An 8,248-nucleotide genomic window follows, 5' to 3' on the forward strand; every position below is an offset into this window, starting at 1 on the left:
TAGCTTAGGTCCATTATGGCTGATCATTTAAGCCCATTAAAGGACTTTTTATGGCCTTTATGGGTGGCTTGGGACGGGGGCTTATATAAACTCTAGCCCACTCTCATTTCTCTCTCTCTCACTATATCTTAGGAGTGCTTTCTCTTCTCTCTACGAGCTTTGCTTTCTCTCTCTCTCCTTTTTGGGGTTTTTGAGGTTGGTGTTCAATTCTATTTTAAGATTCAGATCTAGACCCAATTAATATTCAGATCTAAACCCAGTTACTATTTAGATCCACCCCATATAATATTTAATCCAGATCCAGTTGTTGTTTGGATTTATTACTAAGTTTCAGATGCATTTGTTGATTCAGATCCATATCCACTTATAGTTTGAATGCATACCCAAATTTAAACTCAGGATCTATACCCAAATTGAGCCTAGATAATCTCATTATTGTCAAGAGGCTTTTAAAGGTGATTCATGTCAAGGTTATCAATCTCACCTAGTGTAGGGTGTGAACCAAATTTTTGTGAGTAGGTGAAACCTCAGTTGTATCCTGGTAGCATAGTTACAAAAGTATCCATTGCACTAAGAACGATCCCAAGTAGGGCAACTATCGCTTGAAAGATAACGCATGTATACATTCGCCTTCAGACATACTTGGTTTAGACTTAGTTGCCTAATCCTTTAAGTTAAGCAATTTTTTTTAATAATTTTCAAGCGATAGATCTCCAAATCAAAACTAGAAAAGTTAAAATCCAGGAGCTACCCAAGTTGTCCCAGTTCGATAAGATCAATTCCAAACAATGACAACACAATGTGCTCATCTTTATCACGATTGCAAATATGGTGTACGTGCTCACGAAAGACTGTCCCAAAGAATAGGAGAGCGAATGAATTTATGTGTCATGGATACATACTGAATGCACTCTCCAACACCTTCTTTGATTTCTAATCAAAAGTCACTATGAAAAAGAAGTTTTGGGAGGCCCTTGAAAGCAAGTACAAAATGGATGATGCAAAAAATCATAAGTTTTTGGTTATATGTATATGAATTTCAAATTCTTTGATCACAATCCACTATTACTTCAAGTCCATGAGAAATAAATCTTGACTAATCAGTTCAAGTTTGAGGGTATGAGCCTTGATGAATCATTCCAAGTGATTGCACTTATTGTTAAACTTCTCCTATCTTGAAAAGATTATCAAAATAAATCAAAATATAAAAATAAAAAGTATATCTTAGAACTTCTTCAATATCTTAGAATCAAACATGATGCTCGATCTCGAGATAAAAAAGATGAAGTAAAAGAAGTTCGTACTAAGATAAAAATGGTTGAATGAAAACCAAAGTTCAAATCTAGATTTAACAATAAGAACAAGAAATCCAAATTCATAGCTAAAGGAGAAATTCAGTTTTCTGTTATACTTGTAAAAAAATGAGTCACCATGCAAGAGAATGCTCACACAAGAAGAAATTCTAAGGCAATAAAGCTAGTAAACCAGAGTGATTAATTTGGATAAAGGATGATACGGAGAGTTTGAATCAATGACTTATTCATGCAATAATAGAAGTATGTTTAAAATATACGAAACAATGGAAGAAGATAATATGATATAAACATGAAGCTAAGGATCATGAAAAATGGATTGTGAAACCATAGTTTTAAAACTCATTGACTCATCACTCGACTCGTCCTTGAGTGACCCGTGACTCGACCAGGTCATGTTAACTTTATATTTTATATAAAATATATAAATATATGTACATACTATCTATATTTTATTTTTATCAATACATTATATATAATATGCCTTATGTGATATTTTTATAATATATTTGATGTCTAAATTTATTAATATATATATATATATATACATGACGCAACTGACTCACCCATGACTTGGCTGGGTAAACTCGATGACTCGATCGAGTTTTATACAAAATGAGTTTGTACTCATTTTTTACCCAATGACTGGGCGATCTGAGCTGAGTCAACTGAGTCATTGGGTTGACCCGATAAATTTTTAAACTATGTGTGAAACTTTATTTCACCTTTGAAAGATATTCAACACTAAAAAATGTGTATTACGTACCTACTATCACAAAAATTTTTGTATCTAACTATTTGCTTACAACTCATGGTTTCAAAGTTGTAATGAAATAATGTAATATTATAATATTGAATCACAAGTTTATAGGAAAAAGCTATGCCACGTTGTTCAAACTCAATTTGATGAATAAAGTTGATTCTATTTTTATTTATATGCTTAACTCATATGATTTGTGTCATGCTAGATTATAACATTCTAATTATAAGTCTTTGAGAAGTATGGGTAACTTGAGACTTATTTCAAAATACAATATTGAACGTGTTAGAAAATGTAATGTTTGTATTCAAGCAAAGTTTACGAAAAAACCTTTTCTAAGTATTGAAAGAACTTCTAGACTTAATACATAGTTATGTATGTGATTTAAAAAATACTTCAACTCGTGTGGCTAACAATTATTTTATAACAATTGTTGATGATTTATCAAAATATGCCCATGTTTATCTTGTGAAAATATAAGATGAATCATTTAAATTTTTTAAGATTTTTAAAGCTGAGGTTGAAAACTTTCGTAATTGTAAAATAAAGTCTTTTAAATTTGGTAGAGGACTTTAAGTGAGCTCATTAAATTTTGTGAGTTTCATAAAAATATATAGACAAAATATCGATCTATATACTCAATACGATGGTGCAACTGAACATAAAAACATGACTAATAGTATTAGATTTGATCACTATTACTATACATGTCCAATATCACACTGTCCTCACTTTTTAAAAGAAAAGAAAAGAAAAAATATGATAATCGATCAATCCGTAAGTAAATAAACATTATATAAGGGGATTAGGATCATACTTATCTTTTCTGTTGTTGCATATCTTTCCTAATCCTTTAATTTTATATTTTTTATTGGCAATGTATCCCCATGAATGCAAAGTCCTTTATGAGATCTTCAAATGATCAATTTCTTTACACTACAAGGAAAACGCTAATTAGCGATAACAATTTGCGATGAAAATAATCCATCACAAATTAACGACGGATTAGCAACAAAAAGATATTTGTCACTAATCTTTATAAAATTAGCGACGGAAAGCAGTATGTTGCTAATCTGTCGCTCATTAGTGATGGATAATCGATGGAATGCTTTTCGTCGCAATATCCGCCACAACTTAGCAACGGATCAACAACAGAACCTTTTTGTCGCTAGGTCATCGCCAAATAAGCGACGACCTAGCACCGGCATTTGACCGTCGCTAATCCATCGCTAATTTTCTCGTAAATCCCTAATCAAAACCCTTTCTTTCTCTTACCTGTTTCGTCTCTCCCGCCTGGCGCAATTCTTCTCCGTCATCCGATGCTCCCCGGCCCGCCACCCGTCTTCCCCCGGTTCGCCGCCCATCCACCTCTCAACCACTGACCCACGGTCGTCGCCCGACGCTCCCCCTTCGCCGACCTCTGTCGCCCTTCTTAGCAGGCACCACCGATAGAATCCTATGAGCAGAGCCACCGCCGCTGTCGTCGACACACCAACGACGTCTCAATCACGGTTCTTCGTGCCATCCCTGTTGCCGTTGTCTTTCCCGGTGTCTCCCAAGTAAACCCTGCGACCCCCTATCGCCTTTTCTCCCTTTCTTTCGGGATCACCAGTAGGAGGGTGGCACGCTGCATTGTTTGATTTCTCCGACAGAGGGTGGCACCCCCTGCCTCACTTGTTTTCTGGCAAGGGGGTGCCCCCCCCCCCCCCCCTGCTAGGGATGGCAGTGGGGCGGGGCGGAGGACAAGGTCTCCACCCCCGCCTTCATCCCCATTTCATGTCCTCCATCCCCGGTTCAAATGGGGATGAGGTGGGGCGGGGATATTGCGGGGAAAAGTGGTCGGGGCGGGGATGAGGCAGGGACGGGTGGGGAAAAGTGCACGTCCATCCCCGCCTCCACCTCTGGACGGGGATGGATTTTAACCTTCGTCCCTGCCTCCATCCCCGTTTCATACCCTTCATCCCCGGTCCAAACGGAGCGAGGCGGAGCCCCGCTTTCCCCCGGTCCACTGCCATCCCTACCCCCTACCTTACCTTTTTCTGGCAGGGGGGTGGCCCCCTATGTTGTTTGATTTCTCCGACATGAGGTGGAACCCCCCTGCCTCGCTTGTTTTCTGGCAGGGGGTGCCCCCCCCTGTCTTAATTGTTTTTCGGCAAGGGGTGCCCCCCCTGCCTTGCTTCTTCTTTGGCATGGGGTCGCCCTTCCTGCCTCTTTTTTTTTTTCTGGCAAGGGGTGCCCCTTTTGCCTTACTGTTTCTCCGGTAGGGGGTGCCCCCTTGCATTGCTTGATTTCTCCGGCAGAGGGTGGCACCCCCCTGTATGGCTTGTTTTCTGGCAGAGGGGCACCCTCTGCCTTACTTGTTTTTCGGCAGGGGCTGACACCCTCTGCCTTGTTTTTCTTTGGCAGGGGGTCGCCTCTCGTGCCTCATTTTGGTTTCAGGTAGGGGGTGCCCCCTGCCTTACTGTTTCTCCGACAGGGGGTGCCCCCCCTGAATTGCTTGATTTCTTCGACAGAGGATGGCACCCCCTGCCTGGCTTGTTTTCTGGCAGGGGGTGGCACTCTCTGCCTTGTTTTTTCTTTGGCAGGGGGTCGCCCCCCGTGCCTCATTTTGTTTTCAGGTAGGGGGTGCCCCCTTCCTTACTATTTCTCGAGCAGAGGGTGCTCCCCTTGCGTTGCTTGATTTCCCTGACAGGGGGTGACACTCCCCTGCCTGGCTTGTTTTCTTGCAGGGGGTGGCCCCTCTGCCTTCCTTGTTTTCCGGCAGGGGGTGGCACCCCCTGCCTTGCTTCTTCTTTGGCAAGAGGTTGCTTCCCTGCCTCGCTTGATTTCTGGCAGGGGGTGCCCCCCCTGCCCTGTGTTTTTCGACAGACGTAGCCCCCATTGCCTTGTTGACTGATTTTTTTTTCCGACAGTGGGTGCCCTTTACCTTGCTATTTCTCCGGCAGAGGGGTGACCCCCCTGCCTTGCTTGATTTCTCCTGCAGGGGGTGACACCCTCCTGCCTAGCTTATTTTCTAGCAGGTGGTGGTCCCCCTGCCTTGTGCTTTCTGACATGGGGTAGCGGGTGCCTTGTTGACTGATTTTTTTTTCTTTTCGGCAGAGGGTGACTTCATTTTAACACAGTGTCTCTTGCAAATTTCTCAACGGATCTCGCTTGTGCCCCACCACGTATGGTAAGTAAGTGACAAAATAATGCAAATCGGGTAAATACACATGATGAGTAAGTGATGCAAGCGCATCACATGTTATTTAATTTATTGGATGCAACACTTTACTGTTCACACACTCACTTAGTTGTTGATATCTAGGATTGCTTTGGTGGAGTTTGGAGATCATGCTGAGCATGATTTTAATGTATGAGAATAAAAGTGTTCTTATTTTTAGAGTACGGATTTCATGCTAGGCATGGTAGTAGTTAGCGGAATATTGGAGTGTGTTTGCTACAGGTACATATTTGATATTGTTTTGATATGAATGATTTGAATGTATTGCAATGTTTGATATGTCTGTATCCATGCTTGCATGAAGTTATTTTCCATTTGATTATGCCTTCCATGTGAAATTGTATCATGAATTTTTTGTTTAAATGAATGTATCGTTCTATATAATTCGATTTCAAATTTATAAATATCCTTGTGATGTGTATAAATATGATGTGATGGTGCATTGCACATGAAAGTTTAAACAAAAAATTGCTCATAAACAATCACCAAATAAGAATTAATAGATAAACTAAATATTTGTTTCATCATAGCATTATTAAGATTTTCTTTTAACTGATGATGATAATATCTGTAATATTATAGGACAAAATGATTGCAAACCGTGAATTGATGTATCATAGAATAATTGATAATGAGGTGTCACATGAATATATAGATGATGTAGACAATTTTATTGAATTTGCAACAACAAGTGTCCGTATAGTGGATCCCACCGGTTGGATCAGATGCCCCTGTACGATGTGTAAGAATAATCAATTTATAGAACCTCGTGGTGTTAGACATCACCTATACAGGAAGGGTTTTGTTAGTGGTTATCAAAATTGGATGCTTCATGGTGAAGAATTTTGGAATAATTATGACGCAAGGGTGGATGTGGTGCACGATAATCCATATGTGGACATGATATTTGATGCCGTAGGACAAAAAATGAGTTCTGCTATGGGACATAGTGATACACCAACTGGGGGTAGAGGAAGAAGCAACAAACGATGCAACTAGTACATTCTGTGACTTACTTAGAGATGTTGATGAACCACTGTGGAATGGTTGCGAGAGTCACACTATCTTGTTTGCAGTTCTTCAACTACTGAATTTGAAGTGCGAGTTTAATTTGAGTCAATCATGTTTGACTTGGAGCAACATATTAGCCTCGCAAGCTCAACAAGTGTATTATACTTCATATCCGAGTACAAGGAAGTCAGATAGAAATGAATGGTGGGCAGTTTGTAAGGTGAAGTCTAAACTATACCCTGAGTATGATCAGTCACAGGAAGACAAGATTGTTGAAGAGGGTGAATACTATCAATCAGATGATGTGTATGACTTCTCTTATGGTCACGATGTTGCACATGGTATGCATGTCATATCTACATTGGTTGATGGTACATGCATGAAAAAATGTGATCCAAATGATATACGAAGTAGATGGGCGCTAAATGAAGAAGAAGTAGATGATGACAAAGAGGAGGATGATGAAGAAGAAGAGTATGAAAGTCAGACAAGTGATGATGAATCATTCACGAGCAAGTGAAATATAATTGACAATGATTGTATTGTATTGATTTGAATATATTGAAATGTATTGCAATGTTTGAATGTCTTGCATGAAGTTTTTTTCAATTTGATCTGAATGATTAGAATGATTTGAATGTATTGAAATGTATTGTATTGATTTGAACATATTAAAATGTATTGCAATGTTTGAATGTCTTGCATGTCATTTTTTTCAATTTGATCTAAATGATCTGAATGATTAGAATGATTTGAATGTATTGAATTGTATTGTATTGATTTGAATATATTGAAATGTATTGCAATGTTTGAATGTCTTGCATGAAGTTTTTTTCAATTTGATTTGAATGATTAGAATGTATTGTATTGATTTGAATATATTGAAATGTATTGCAATGTTTGAATGTCTTGCATGAAGCTTTTTCAATTTGATCTGAATGATTAGAATTATTTGAATATATTGAAATGTATTGTATTGATTTGGATATATTGAAATGTATTATAATGTTTGAATGTATTGCATGTCTCAGATATTTTTTGAATTAATTATGTATGTTTGATAGATATAGAGTTATGAATTGAATGCACATGTAATGTGTTAGAATTATTTGAATGTATTGCAATATTTGAATATCTTGCATGATTTTTTTTTCAATTTGATCTGAATGATTAAAATGATTTGAATGTATTGAAATGTATTGTATTGATTTGAATATATTGAAATGTATTGCAATGTTTGAATGTATTGTCAGTACATTTTTATTTGTTAGAATATGGTTCATGGAGGACACACTCGTTGAGCACCCAGTGGTAGTCAGTCTAAGTCTTCATCTTTACAGACTCCTTTGATAGGTATATCATTTAAATAATTGTATATTTGATTAGTTAAAATGTACATTATGTGAAATTCTAACTCATTATTCTGTAGGTGTTGTTTCGCCTATACATGCCCCACCTACGCCGGATGCAGGGTCTTCTCAGTGTGATCCGCGACAAGTAATTCAAATAGTGTATATCGATGGTCGACCGTAAGTATTTTATTGTCACTTGTTTAATATTTAACTTATAAAAAATGTATATTGACAGTCGATTGTTAATGTGTATCATTTCATGTGCAATGCGAGGTTTGAGCAGCAAGAAGTAATACGAGGAATTACGAAGTTATTACTGCATCATCTTCAAGGACCGATAACGCAATGAAAAGAGTACCCGAGAGAGGTGTTCGACAACTTAATTTCCTCATTCATGGTACGAAATCATTTGTCATAACAAACAATGTTTTATTGAAATATATGCTAACGTTCGGAAAGTATTGGCAGTCACCAGGAGAAAATGGTAAGTCATTAATATATATATATATATATATATATATATTGTCAAATTTATAAGTATTTCTACATACTTATTAATCGATTTTTTATATCATGTCACATTGCATGA

The sequence above is a fragment of the Nuphar pumila genome, chromosome 4, assembly GCF_984573655.1.
Source record: "Nuphar pumila chromosome 4, dmNupPumi1.hap1.1, whole genome shotgun sequence".
Taxonomy (NCBI): Eukaryota; Viridiplantae; Streptophyta; class Magnoliopsida; order Nymphaeales; family Nymphaeaceae; genus Nuphar; species Nuphar pumila.